This window comes from Tribolium madens, unplaced genomic scaffold (genome assembly GCF_015345945.1).
Source record: "Tribolium madens isolate multiple individuals breed KSU strain unplaced genomic scaffold, Tmad_KSU_1.1 Scaffold_3;HRSCAF=73;Tcas5.2_LG2, whole genome shotgun sequence".
Taxonomy (NCBI): Eukaryota; Metazoa; Arthropoda; class Insecta; order Coleoptera; family Tenebrionidae; genus Tribolium; species Tribolium madens.
Window position 1 is genome coordinate 7,640,279 of NW_025401006.1, and position 14,947 is coordinate 7,655,225.

A 14,947-nucleotide genomic window follows, 5' to 3' on the forward strand; every position below is an offset into this window, starting at 1 on the left:
ATAATATAATCTCTTTCTTTCTGAGATGTCTTATAAATAAAAAAGTTTTAATGAACATAACTACATAAGAGTTTATTTTTCAACAAGACATCAACACGTTTTTTCCTTTCTTATCTTTAACAAATAAGAAGAACACTTTTATGTCTACTTTTACAATATTTCTTGAAATCGATTTAATATTAATGACAGGAAAATACTTAAAATGAGAATTTTAAAAAGGAATTTTTTTTTAATACCTCGAGAAAAGGACGATATTTGTTTTCTGCGTCTATAACACTGTGTTAGAACGGTTATAGGTGGTGCCATCTTGACAGTTATACATTTTTAGATATATTTGTTCCAATTGTTTTTAGTCGTAGAAGTTAGAAAATAACGTAGAGTAATGTTAAAGAAGTATTAATTTCTACAAAGCAAAAATCTTAATTATTTTGCAAAACATTAAAAAATAAATAAATAAATAAGTAAATTAAAAAAATAATAACAATGTAAAAACATTTATCAAAGGCTGTTTGCTTCTGAGATAGAATAATTGGATATCAAAATTGTGAACAATCCCTCTTTGTTTATTTACCATTACCTAATCCAATTTAGACGTAATTTGTAAAATGCCTCTCGAAATGTCTTTGTTATCGTAATTTCGTTCATGTCCTGATCGTTTACTGTCCAATTGTTTTGATGCGTACCTAATGATGTTTACAATAGAAACACCATTTTGATAATTTATTCAAAATCGAGGAAACAAAGGTGATTATCGTTGTTGTTCGTCCATAGAAAAATATCCAAAGTAAGTCAACAAACACCTATTATAATCGCATTCTCGTGGCCAAGCGGTTTAATACCATTAGACATTAAAGGCCCCTACTTCCCAATGGTATACAAGTTAGTTTATTTGAACTAATGGCGGTCTGATAGTGATGCGATTTTAATAGTACCTACGCTTATTAAGCCACAAGCCCTACAAGATCGTGCGTAATAATTGCGTGTTTTACTTTACAACTCGTGCAGCAACACTCATTTAAATCTCGGACTTGTTACAATTTCTTTTTTTCTCGTCGATTGAATTCTTCAATTAGAATCCGCGTCGCGGCTGAGATATGGCGCGAATCTATTATATCCACATTTCGTGGCATGATAAAAATGTGTTTGGTATAAAGGCGAAGTCGCAATCAATAATATGCCAGTCGGTACCAATCGACAAAACAAATCCGGCACACTGCACTAAACTTAGAATGTTATGTCTTCATCCCATCCGACAAACGCACGCAGGTTCGAGTCCATTTCCAGCAGTTTATCACTTAGTTGTTTTCACTTGACGCCCGATTAATATTGTGGCATGCCCAACCTTGAATCGACCAGTGTTGATATCTCACAAAGATCAATCTTTTATTTCCAATCTTTTTTTCAGTATTAGGCACTTCGACTTGCTTTATGCAAGAGCGTGGGAGACGACCAGAAATTTTCATTAACTCTCTGATCCTCAAATCAAAACAAAGAAACGGAAACTTACAAAACACAAGTTTATTTATATGAAACGACGGCAATACACGTGTACAGGATGCCGACAGGAAAAGACCGAGTTGTCACGGTAGTAATAAAGACATTTACTTGGGTTTACTGAATAATAAAAACAAAAATACATTTAATTGAATTAGATATGAGCTTTAGCTAATTGTTGTAGACACCCAATTTTCAAATAAAAATAACTACTATAAATTTTTGGAAATATACCTACCCTTTTCGTTCTGCTGTTTCTCAACAACCCACAACATTTTTTTTGTTTCTCTTAAAATGTCTTTAATTCTTATCAGAAATTTGCTTAATTAAGCTCCCAACTTGTCTCTGAAGCGATCCATCCGAAAGCATGCGACTTTTTCATTTGGTAAAAATTTCACAAATATTTCGTAATACCTACGTACGGAGGTATATTAGTGTCATTTATTCTGCATTTTTATTACGTATATAAATGTTCCTGAGGCAGAGTACATTAGTCGATGGCAATTATCATGTTTTTCAACAACACTGTAAAAACATGAAATATTAAACGGTAGATTAAAGATGCCGCATCATGGGAAGACGTTTGTCCTCCGGCAACTTGAAAAATACCTCCACCAAACATAAAAGCATATAGGAAATACTGGGAACGTATATGGATGACGCTTTTTCCGCTTCAGCCTTTTCCATGTAACGAACAATCTTAAATAGCCGAGCTCTTAGTGATGATTCTTCAGTGTAATGTCCTTTTGGGGGAGTTTCAATCGCGAAAAAATCATTTCTCTCGTGTTATAAACAAGCTAATTTTAGTTCACGTCAAGCACCTGCATTGATTAAACCACTACACTAGTTTAATATTATATAGGCGTGTGTAGTAACAACGTAATTATGAAAATCTAGCATAATAGCGTGCGAGAACGCAATTAAGAGCTTTTGAATAAACGCAAAGTGTTAATTTTGCATGGTTGTAAAACAATTAATTTGTTTCGAATTCTTTCAATTTGCTGGTTAACATAAGGGCATACAATGAGCATCCCCGATACATCCATATGTTAAATGAAGCACAGGGAATGAGCTCGCGTGCAAATCCATCTTCCGGGACGGCGCCCGGAGTTCGAGCCCTACCAAGAACGCACTTAATCAAAGCGTCGTGCCGCCTCAAAACAAATGCGATTTTTCTTTCGTCTTTATATAAAAGGATTTTTTGCAGGGAAAACATTGGCCTGGAAGTTGGAGTTATTGTTGACCGTGCTTTCCAAAGAAGGGAGAGAAAAGGGAGAATTAACGGAAAGGAGCACTCGACGGGTAAACACATTCAGAAAAAAGACGCAATTAGGGACGGCAGCTTTCGATTAAAATGATAATTTTTAACCGAGAATTGTATTGATAAATAAGTGAATTAATTGTACCTAAACTACAAACAAGTTGTAAGTTCTAAATAAAACGAATTTAAAGAAACTAGAGTTTTTTCTCATCCTTAATTATAACTTCAATACCTACATACATACAGTTAAAAACGAATTTAAAAACGAAAATTTTTCTGCTTATAGGCAGACCAAAACATAACAAATTGTCAAAAAAAATTGACTACTAAAAGTAACTTTATTTATAAGTACAGTTTTTCCTCTGTTTTGCAATCTTAACTTCTGTCAGATGTAACAAGTAGAGACTTCACACCTACTTTCATAATAACAATAAAGAATCTCTTTCTAACTTTTATAATATTATTTTTATTTAATAAAGGGAATATTTTAACTATGACTTTGTAAAGCAATATCTATGTTGTAATAATATTCTGTTTTCAAGCAACTGTGCTGTAACTAATTAAAAAAAAAAATAATTTCATTTAACTCTTTATGGAATGAATAAATATTATCTTTATTTTGCTACTGTAACAAATATGGAGTTATGCGTTTTTTTTTTTCTACTAGGTAAATATACTTCTTTAATTTAACATTAAGTATAATTTTATTACCATTTAAAGCGGCTTTGAACATAACTTATAAATTGACTAAATATAAAAAAAATTGCTCTGTAATTTTCTAGTTTATCATGAAATTTTATTCAAGAAATCATAATTTTTAATTATAAGCAAAATTGTTTGAAACTGTTGTAGTTTTTTTGTAGTTTTTAACATTTTTTTATTCGATTATACAGGGTGTCAGAACTCGCGCTCTAGAAAAAAAATCAAGTAAGATAAGATACTTACCAAGAACAAGAAAATTTTTATTTATTTTTATTTGTCATCAAATTTTGACATTAATTGTTTGACATTTGACATTTTTTATGTCTATTTAATGATACTGATGATCTTGTATATGTTTTTCTACAAATATCTAGTAAAGGTACAAAAATTTTGCTAATAAAAGCTACAAATAACATTAAACAGAGTTACAATTTAGGATACAGCTTCCATCTTCTAATAGCATGTGGCAAAAAAACTTGGAAAATTATTTTTCCAACAGAAATAAATAGAGTCAAAGTGCAAAATTTAAATTCTTATAACTTTCACATGAAAGTTATATCAGGAACATTCCTGATATCTTACTTTACTTGGCATTTTTCTCTGGGGCGCGAGTTCTGGCGCACCCTGTTTAACTTTGTCTTAGATGATTCTCAATTCTTGTACCTATTATTTTATTTATATTTATATTTTTAATAAGCTTGTTTTTTTGGTAATACAAGGTTATTCACGAGAGGGTTATTTCTGTTTTTTTTGCCGCAACCCATCATACATATTGCAACAATTTTTGATTTCAAATTTTGAATATAGTTATAACTGAATCTACGATATCTGTTATTGGTCTTGCCTCTTTGACATTAAAGCAAAAAAAAATCAACTCTGAAACGATGTTATCATTTACCAACCGACTAGGTGCATGTTTAGAAGCCGATGGTAGACACTTAAAACACATTTTACATTGACTTAACTTATTAATTTATTTATGAAATTTGATTAAATATAGGTTATCTCTCAGTCTGAAATTTCTGGCAAATCTATCCAACTTACTTTGATTTCTAATTTAAAAGAAATAATATATTATGTAGCAGTTAGTGATATTGGTATTGTTGGTTGCGGCAAAAAAAAATTCAGAATTAACCCTCTCGTGAATAACCCTGTATAAATTAAAAAAGTGAAAAACAATACATAATATTAAAAATAAGCATGATTTCAGTCACGTGCACATGAGATTTTAAAAGGTACTATATCTGACATTGTAAAAAACCTAAGTTAAAAAAAAAAATTTGGTTTAAGATTGTGTAAACAAACATTTTTTTTTAGATAAAAGCACCTCAGGACAGGTAAGTCAGACATTTGCATTAAATTTTTAAGATTCACTTATTTAGGGTTAGTTTTATTTTTATATTTTTTTATGAGAACTTGCATTTTATTTTAAACTTGTACCTAATATTTGTGTTGGTTTAGAAAAAAAGATAGATAGCTTTAGGCGAAAGTTATCAGAGTGATTGAACCGGAACCAAGTGTTCTGTTTTTTCTTGTGAAACTATTCCAACTTTGGTTGGCCTCTCGCACCATGACAAAGTATCTCCTGCAGGTCTCAGTAGGAGTCCTGGTGATCTCGCATTTCTTACGTTATATCTCTGATATAGTTTCGTTAATTTATTTTGTGATTGTTGCTGGGCGTGTTTGTGTTAGAAAAATGCGGTAAAAAATCCGTGTCCGCTAATGAAATTCCCACACGTGATTTGGAGTACTGAAAAATGCAATGCTTGTTCAAGAGCGTTATCTGGTAGATCAGAGTGCGGCGGCTTTGGGAGTCGCTCGCGTCGGGTGCTGGGGGCCAAAGGGGGCAGACAGCAGTGTGGCCGACCCGGGAGGATGACAAATATCCTTCAATCCGTCACTGCCAGGCCGCGGCCCGCTCGGAATTGGATGCGATGCAGACTCACAGAAAGCTTTGTAATATCGGTTACGTTTAGAATGCGTTTTTCGGCGTTGAAATTTCGCCGGGATAGTCACCGTCTACGGGGAACCCCAACGGAGCGCTGCTGCGGGAAGTGAAGGGAGAAACTCTATAGGAAATTACATAAACTCGGCACAGACAAATACAAATGTCCTCTTTGTACAGTTCTGGGTACCCACTGTGCTCAGCGCACCAGAAGCGTTCAGTAGGTGCCATTGTAGCTGACGGAATCCGCGGAACATTCATTACCCATTCACTAACCAATGAAATAGATGATTACGAACGTCTCGGACTATCAGACAAATGAAGATGGATCTACTCAAATAATTACTAATTTGACCGAGCTTTCCATTACTGACGAGATCCATCCGGACGAACAAACTTATTAATTCTATTTCGCCGCAACCCAAAGACAAAGTATCAAACACTACAAAAAATTTACCCAGTCGATCATTAAACTCACCGGAAATTTCCGGGTGTCCCACTTCAATCACTTTTTGTCCTCTTGCAGGTGAGACATCAAACCTCTGCCCATTAAGAATCCCAAAATCATTTCTGTGTTACATCATCTGATTACATTGAAAGGTGTTTGTCAAAACTTAAAAAAACAGCCCAAAAATTAATGTCCCTATTAAGTCCCACGGTGTCAAAAAATGTAAATTACCCATTTGTGCTCATTGATTATATGTTATTAGTTACCCTTAAACCGCTAGCAGGGCTATTCAGATTTAATAACGGAAGGTTTTTTGTCACATGTGAAATTGAGCGAAGATATCATGTGTTCAAAAAATATATCCGGCTTTAAACGACACGGAATTATATGTTGGCAAACTTGCAAAATTTTGATATTTCCAAGAAAATCTTTTTCGGTCGAGGAATAATTAAGGGGTCGATGAGACATCTTGAAAATGGAAAAAAGGGATAGTTTTTTAATTGCGCGTGCATGCAGAAAGCCATAAATATTATGTTATTAAAATATTAGATAAATAGGATTAGATAAAAATGACTAGCATTAAAGTTGGAGACATTTCGACCACACCAAATGGCCAGGCAGGCAGAGGGTGGAAATGTAAAATTTACATTAGATAGGGTCATTAGAAGTCTAATGAAAATGAGGACACATAAAGCAACTATTAGAAGTACCAACCTAGTCTAGAAAATATTATAAGCGTAACTGTTTACAGTAATTTGGAACAAATGTGAAACATATTTTTTCGCATTCAAAAAATAAACAGAGCAATGGCTAAATCTAAAATTTTTATTAACGAATTGCTCTCGTTGTGATGATCTTTTGATGATCTTTTTTGCGTATTTTTCTATCGCCTTAAGTGTTACCTCTTGATGTCCGCGATCATTACGAGCAGATTCCTTTGTAATGAGCTTCAATGATAAATATTGTGGAGGCACGACGCGTCTGCGTCTCCGCCGCCGCCATCGCTCAAGTCAGGAGGTGCGGAGGAGCCGAAGATCCTTGCCCAGGATTATAAATCCATTAGGAATGTTGAACAGTTGCGAGATGTTGCAACGTTGATTAGAAACGACTGACGAGATCACAGATTATGCGACTGTTACCTTGGGATATGAACTTCATGTGATGACAATTGCGTCAACTATTATCATTTCGTAACTTTAACGAGTTAATTGCCGGGTTACGTTTCAATTTTTCGTGTACTTGATGGATATGTCGTTAGACTTAATGACTGGATGTTACAGCGTGTAGATTTTTGTGATAAAAATGCGTGTTTTAAAATTCTATTTTTTGAAGCTGATAACCGGTAGCAATTGCTTCACTAAGAGTAAGAAATGCTTCCTTCTCAATTAAAATGACCGCAACTTGCTTCTGTATCAAGATTGTGACGTGGAGTAATGACGATGGAAGAAACTGGATTGCTTCAGGAAAAAAAAGAAAAACCTCGGATCAGATAACTCTTAATTAATGGTGTAGGATCTTTTCGGTATAAAAAGATATTTTTAGGTTTTGCCCAAGTTGTTTATTCTTGTTAATATTCAACAGTTTTACAACTACTACCTTTAAACGTATAATTTTTCATAAAAGGATAAGTAGGTTCAACTTTAGAAACTAGGTACTAACTTGTTTGATAAGTATACTTACTTTTCATAATAAAACAGAACTAGGTATTTCCTGGCTGTTGCAAAAACGGGTCAATAAACTGATTATAATTTTTAATTTTATTGGATTTACCTGAAAAACTTTTGTAAAACTAGATATCTTTTTGTTAGGTACCTGCTGTTGGGAAAAATAAGTAAAATATAACAATTTTTATTAAAGCATCTATTTAGAGTTAGAAATATCAAATATGATAAAATTACGTATATATCTGTCACCGGATAGGGGACACGACTCTCGTAATACCTAGATAAAAAATTCTCAATTTAAATTTTTATTTTTTAGGGTTTAGCTCTACTTGGTTAGAGACTAATTTCTAAACATAATTTTGGTTTTGAAAAATTGAAAAAGTAGGTAAGCTTTGCAAATTTTCAAAAAACTTTTTTTTCTGCAAAGTGCCTTCTTTTTGTAAGGCAAATAAGACAATTAATTAGTTATTTATTGTGCACAGAAGAAGATTTTTAGAATATTTTTTTTTGTAAATATATAAGATTAAAAGTGCCGAAAATCGATCAAAATTAAAATCGAAAAAATTAAAAACTTTAAAATTGCTCCAAATGCATTCATAGTAGTTCAAAAGATTTAGAAAATTGTTAAAACGTGGATACGCAAGAAATAAATTTTTGAATAAATTTTTGAAAATTTTTTGAATGATTGTAATGAATTAGAGCAGAAAGATTGCCAGAGGCGTGGCGTCGTAGCGGCATAAGGTTCCGCTTTCCGGCAGGTTGGTCCGGGGGTTCAAACCAATGTAAAATCAGCAATTTTTCTCTAATTCAAATTCAACTACTAACAATTTAAATAAGTGTTAAAAGATGTTGCCTAAAGCACATAACCTAATCAATAAGCACAATAAGAGAAACAGAGAGAGCGTATAACTACATAAGAGTATAGATAATTAGAGAGTAAAGCCTAGAAAAGCTATACTCAATTTTTTTTGTTTTTTTTAAAAACAAAATAAAAAGTTATTTAGAATCACCATCTATCCTCTATTCCACGAACAGAAATAATAATAAAAACTGAAAATAAGGACCTAGATGTTGATTCTAAACAACTTTTTTCAATAATTTTTTGTTTTACTTGCCACACAAAAAACACGTTACTTTTCAGAAAATAGTTTTTTCAAAAAATTTGTTAGAAATTAATCTTTAACTAAGCAAGGCTGAACTACAAAAAATAAAAATTTAAATCTTTTTTTACAAGAATCGTTTCACCTATAACTAGAGACAAACTGTAGGTACCTATACCTAATAGATTTAGAGATTAAGATAATAATTAGGAAAGAGAATAAAAACTTAAACATAAAACGAAAACAATTTATTCATCTAACAAAACAAAAACAAAAACAAAAATAGGTGAATCCTGCCAAGTCTTATAACACAGCTAATACAAACGTATGTGTTTCTTAAACAAAAACTTGTAGAAAGCAAAAGTATGTAGCATCCACTAATAAATTTTAATTATTTGTCATCTTGACAAGTAGATAAATGAATTAATCAAAGACATGCAAAATCTTTGTCAAAGCACTTTTGAGGTTGTTTTTTTTATAAACATACGTTATAAAGCCAAATATAAAAATAGGAAAAAAATAAATTAAAGAAACAAAGATAAAGTTAAAGTTAAGCAAAAAAAGAACTTATAAATAAAAAAATTAGGTAGGTATGTAGTAAAAAAATTAAATACATGAACAGGCTGTTTTCGCAAAACCCCATATTAAAAGTATTGAGTGTTCTTACAATGATATTTAAATAAAAATATTTTCACTCACTTTTGATTATACCAGAAGTGAGTACCTATCAACTGTTTTATTTCAAAATAAAGCTATGTTTTTTAATTTGTTTTTGGTTTTGGAGTTAAAAGAAAGAAAAGATTAAATGAATAACTGATAGTACGGGACTAAATTATGACAGGTGTAAGCTAAAAATAAAGGCAAAGCTATGGATAGATAATGATTACTAATTATTTTTTAACGTTACCTGTATTGTTTTAGGTAAAATTGTAAAAATGCTACTGTGTGATATGATAGTTGTTTTGATATGACGATATGATGATTGATATTTGATATATCAGAACACTTATATTACGTGAAATAATTAATAACCTAAAGTTTCGTCATTATCATTCAAACATCTTCATTTAGTAAAGCACCCCTGATGGTTCCCATTTGTTACAGCTTGTAACAAAACCAATGATTGAGGAAACAGTAACAGGACCTTTTCAGTTGGCATAGACTGATTGGCAAGCTGCGAGGTTGATGAGTAGCATACTGAGATCTTTATTATCTCATATATATTTTTTCAGATAAATATCAGTGATTGTCACAAAACCTGGCCGAAATTTTAATTACACGTGTGTTCCAAGTCGGTGAAAAACATCCATTGTTCCCAACAGGAAAAATCCATTAAGTCGCACGGTAAAACCCGTGTAAAAGAAGTGTCAAAAATCGTCCAACAGAGGTCTTTAATGACCCTAATGGCCGTCGGTGTATCGAGAAGCGATTAGTGCCGATGCAGTGCCGAAGCCCTTCGATCGGTCAACGGTTGGCCGGTGTAAATGATGTGGGCGCCACGCCCCTCGCTCATTACAGGTAGGGAGCTACCATCAATTTAAAAACCAATCAGAACCGCGCTCGTCAGCTGAACCTAGCGTGCTTTGCTAATGACAGGTAATTTCATCTACAACAAAAACGTACCGAGTAGATTGTATCTTTTCGTGGATTTTGTCGACAGTTTTTATTTGGGGTTTTTAACGGATAATGAGGACGGTGGTGATACGCACTCAGTTACACGTGTGGAAAATGGGTGGATAGGCTTTTTCTACGCGAATTTTTCGCCGCTAAGGAAGAGGCGGGGATTGCCAACTTAGCTGGAGAGATTTCCACAATGAGAGATTGTTTATTTATGGGATTCTAATCGCTGTTCGGCAGACGCAACAAATATTGACTCAGAAAGAAAAACACATCACCTCACGAATGGGGAAAATAAGAAACTATCCAAAAAAATATTAAACATATTATTATGTAGTTAAAATGTAAATATGTACCTACTCGTATTGATAGATACCTAATTTAGTAACATTTTTAACACAAAATCAATTAGCAAATGATTCCTTGATCATTCATAACACAAAAAGTTTAATAAACTGGTCAATAAGTAATTTCTCAGACCGCAGAGAATGAAACTAAAAAAATTATATGAACAACAGTGGAAAACAACTAAAAAGCAAAATCAATCTATTTAACGATTTTTTTCAATAATGTCATGTCATAAAAATATAATAGTTACCTATTTGCATTACAGGAGAGAAAAGTGACGTGATATCTATTCCTCCCACAAGTAAAACCTCTAAAGAGTAAAAGACATTTTTTACAGGTGTAATACTTACATATAATTTTTCCTACAATCCAGCAAGAAAAACTTGAAAACTAACAATTTTTCTGATCCTACAGTATTGTCGCATGTTTTTAGTAGCATGTTTTTTCGTTACTAAAGAAGAGGTAAAATTTTTATTTCTCTAAAGATAAGATAGGTTATTTTTATTGTAAGTTTGCCAGATGAAGAATAGTATAGGTATTAAAAAAAAAGTGTTTCACACACTCTCATTGTGATACGAGTAGTTTGTGACCAGAGCCACACAGTGGCGAGTGTTACAAACGCACACAATGAGAGGTTGTAGTACACATTTTTTATACTATTTTTTCTATGAACAAAAACACCACAAAGTGGTCATCCTCAGGTGAGATTCTCACCTGAGAATCACTTTGTGGTTGAAACGTGTTGTGTTTTTAAATAAAAGTTTAGTGTGACGGGCTAATCGTGTTTGTGTTCATCGTTTCCATACCAAGAAGATCCAAGAAGAAGAACTATTTTTTCTATTGAGCGCTTTTTAAATTGAATTTATTATTATATTTGACAATTAATATTTTCGACATTTGACGTATGCGGTACCCGAATTGTTCGAAAATAGCTTAAATTGCATTAGTTTTGTTGAAATACGTTAAACTGCAATAATTTCTCACTTAGAAACGATAGTTTATTATGGCCAGTGATGGCCAAAGTATTGCCAAAAAACAGTGTCACAAAATGCTCATTGTATTTTTACTTCTCAGGAAGGTAATTGGCTACTTTATTCTGAAATTAGGGTGGACAAACTTACTTTCTGTTAGTATCGTAAGAAAATTTTATTTCGTAGATACATTTGACTAGTCTAGTGGTCAAAATTTTCAAATTAAAATTTTACATTGTCTACAAAAATCACAAGGTTCTTAGTCTTTTTTTAAGAAATATCAAAGAACCTTACAACGGTGATAGTTTTAGTAAATTCAATCTTAAAAATTTTAGTAAAAGAAGTTGGTAGCTCAGGTTTTAGATTTAGTTTGACAAAAAGTGGCAAAAAAGAGCCTATGAAAAATTTGGAGACAAAAGCGGTCTCGCTATGAGTTCTTGGAAATTGGTTAAAAAAAGTGTGAAAACATCGCTAACATTTGGAAATATGCTTATTTTTTAACTTATTTAAAAAAAAAATACAGCAAAATATATTGCTATTTTAATTTCTTAAATAACTTTATTATTAATGATGATTTATTATAAACAGCATGTAAATAAATAATAAATACACAATATTTTTCTTATACCTTTAGGTGCGTATTCGAGTGAGTATTTATTCAAATATTTTTCAGAATTATTGTGTCACAGTGAGTTGACGAGATAGGTATTAAACTGAATAATTTATAAAATTTATTTGAAACCTGCATTTGACAGCCGATAACAAATATCCATAAATAGTTACAACAACTTATTTTCTTCCCCAATTTACAAATTCCATCCACGCCTTGTTGCCATTTCTCTTCGAAATTATCTTTTAATTGCCCTCAGCATTCGTCACCTTTCTGGCAATAAACCTCCGGAAATAAGTAACATTTTGTTTTAACCGCTAGCAATCGAAAAACCGCCTTAATTTTGCGATTAGACACAGACATTTAATCAAAGGTTCATTTACCCGAAACATTTAAAAACCTTAAGATACTATTTTAGTTCTTGCGTTAGAGACGATACAAGACGAGCAAGAAAAATGGCGTTAAATTTATCAATGTTGCTTGCACGAAGATTGAAACTCGGGGAGGAGGCGGAGACGATACACACTTTCTGGGGATAATGTGATTTTAGTTACCTACTCATTAGACGAAAAACTTATTAAAACTTAACTACATATTAGTTAGAAAGAGAAATTAATCATTGGGTGCTTCTTTACTCGAATTTTGACTAAAATCTGTGATATAAAAGCTATAAAAGTGACACGTTTTGATTAATACTTCCTTATAGCATCGACAAAAGAATGAAAAACGCTGCTCTGCAGCGTAAGCTTAATTCAAAAGTACATTATTGTCTAAGATGTCGCAGGATGATGAAAAATGCTCCTCATAACTTATTGTCACTAGGTAGTATTTGTACTGGAAAATGAAAGTTTATGATAAATGTGTTGTTGTAATGTTTTGCATATATAAATATTATAGTTCCACCGAACAAAGCATCTCCTTCTAAGGACGTTCTTCATTATAATAATTTCCTCCTAGCATTAAAAAAGTTTGGATAATTATTACCAAAGGTTAATTTTTCCATCACTTTCGGTTTTAATGAAGGTGTTTAAAAATGTATTTATCTAAAGGGACAAAAAACATTCAAAAATTACTCTTTTGTGATTATTGAGAATGCGAGTAAGTACTTAGTACACGCGAAATCTACATTAAGGTCTTCCAAACTGAACACAAAACACCAATCTGGAACGATCCGGAGAGACACAATTTACTACATCAAATATTTCAACATCAATATTTACATAAATTGCAGGATTTTAGCCACAGTTGACAGTAATTAAGAAGCTTTTCAGGGCAGAAATGGACACGCTAACGTAACTTTAATGTCGATCATTTTGTGTGTTGGCTTGAATTTATGTAGAGCTTTAACAGGACAATAAGAAAATGATGGATTGTTTAATTTCCTTGCTTTGGGTTGTGCCGGAAACGAATTCTGAGAGGAATTTTTATTATTACTTATTTGCTAGTCCTAGCATGCAAAAGTTTTTAAAAACGTTGCTATTTAGGTATACCTACAGTAAAATTAACTTTTTTATGCATGTTTTAAATCTTATTTATTATTTCTAGATAGATAGACAATCTGAGGTAAAATATTTATAATAAGAAGTTTTTCACATTAGGTATACCTATTGTAAACACAAAATTGTGTTTGCCTGTAATTATAATTCTGTAGAACAGATCACTTAATTTAAATGCAACATGATGTAGGCAGAGGTCAAAAGAACGAAACAAAACGACAGTACGTGTTACGTTATCAAGTTACTATCTAATTAAGTTTTTTTTTTCAGTTTTAACAGCAAATACAGGTATTAACACATGCAATTTTTTTTTCTTTTAAAATAAGTAATTATGACAAAGAATACTCATATTGAAATTTCACCATACAACCTATGTGGGTGTTATTTATTTTGACAAATACATTATTTTATTTTTTTTTAAATGTAAAATTTAAATAACATACCTACTAATATTTTCTACTAATTGGTCTTAATTAAATTATACCTAATATACGAGTACTTTAATTTGTTCCTAACTACATTGGACATGTAAACATAGGTTGTTCTTCCTTATTGAGTTGTAGACAACATTGTTTGATTGTTGTATTTTATAAAAAATAAAATTAAAATCTGATCTTAAAAGTCTATTGTTAAATAATATATCAAATCTTAATATATTTTGTCGATAAAAAAATAAATATTTTTTTTATTTTTAAACCAAAAAATATTTTAAAAACATGCTTATATTATTTTAATAAAAATGCACTCAATTTTTGCAACCTGCTTATTTTTTACTTATAAAGAGTGCGCCAGAACTCGCGCTTCAGAGAAAAATGCAATTGTGAAAAAAAATTAAAAACAAATTACCTATAAAAAGTTTTGAAAGTTCCAAATTTGCACTTTGACTCTATTTATTTTTATTGTAAAGATAATTTTTCAAGTTTTTTTGCTGCAGGCTATTAGAAGAAAAATTCTGAAAGCTACATCCTAAATTGTAACTCTGTTAATGCAGTTTGTGGCTTTTATTGACAAAATTTTTGTACTTTTACTTAATAATTATAAAAAAAAACACGTACAAAATCATCAGTATCATTAAATAGACATAAAAAATGTCAAATGTCAAAAAATAATAGAATTTTGTAAACATATTATTGTATCAACAAGAAATTACTCCCTAGGATTTAAGGATATTCGTGAATAGGTTGCCATAAGTTTGGTTAGATTGGTTTGTAGCGACAAACAAAAGATATCGTAACTAGTGTCAAGAATTTAGGATATGTCACCTGTCAGCTTGTATAGATAACTCAGTTGA

General features: G+C 31.6%; 1 protein-coding gene across 4 annotated transcripts in view; it reads left to right on the plus strand.

Moving 5' to 3' along the window:
- Positions 1-2,949, plus strand: part of LOC123006928 (homeotic protein antennapedia-like) — a 122,418-nt gene extending 119,469 nt beyond the window's left edge. For 3 of the 4 annotated variants that reach the window (XR_006412840.1, XR_006412843.1, XR_006412844.1), the window contains one exon: positions 2,702-2,949. The gene's annotated coding sequence lies outside the window, so the exon portion shown is untranslated. Of the gene's footprint in view, positions 1-2,689 lie in introns of all 4 variants that reach the window. The other variant, XR_006412841.1, reaches the window with a different exon arrangement.
- The last annotated feature ends 11,998 nt before the right edge of the window (positions 2,950-14,947 follow it).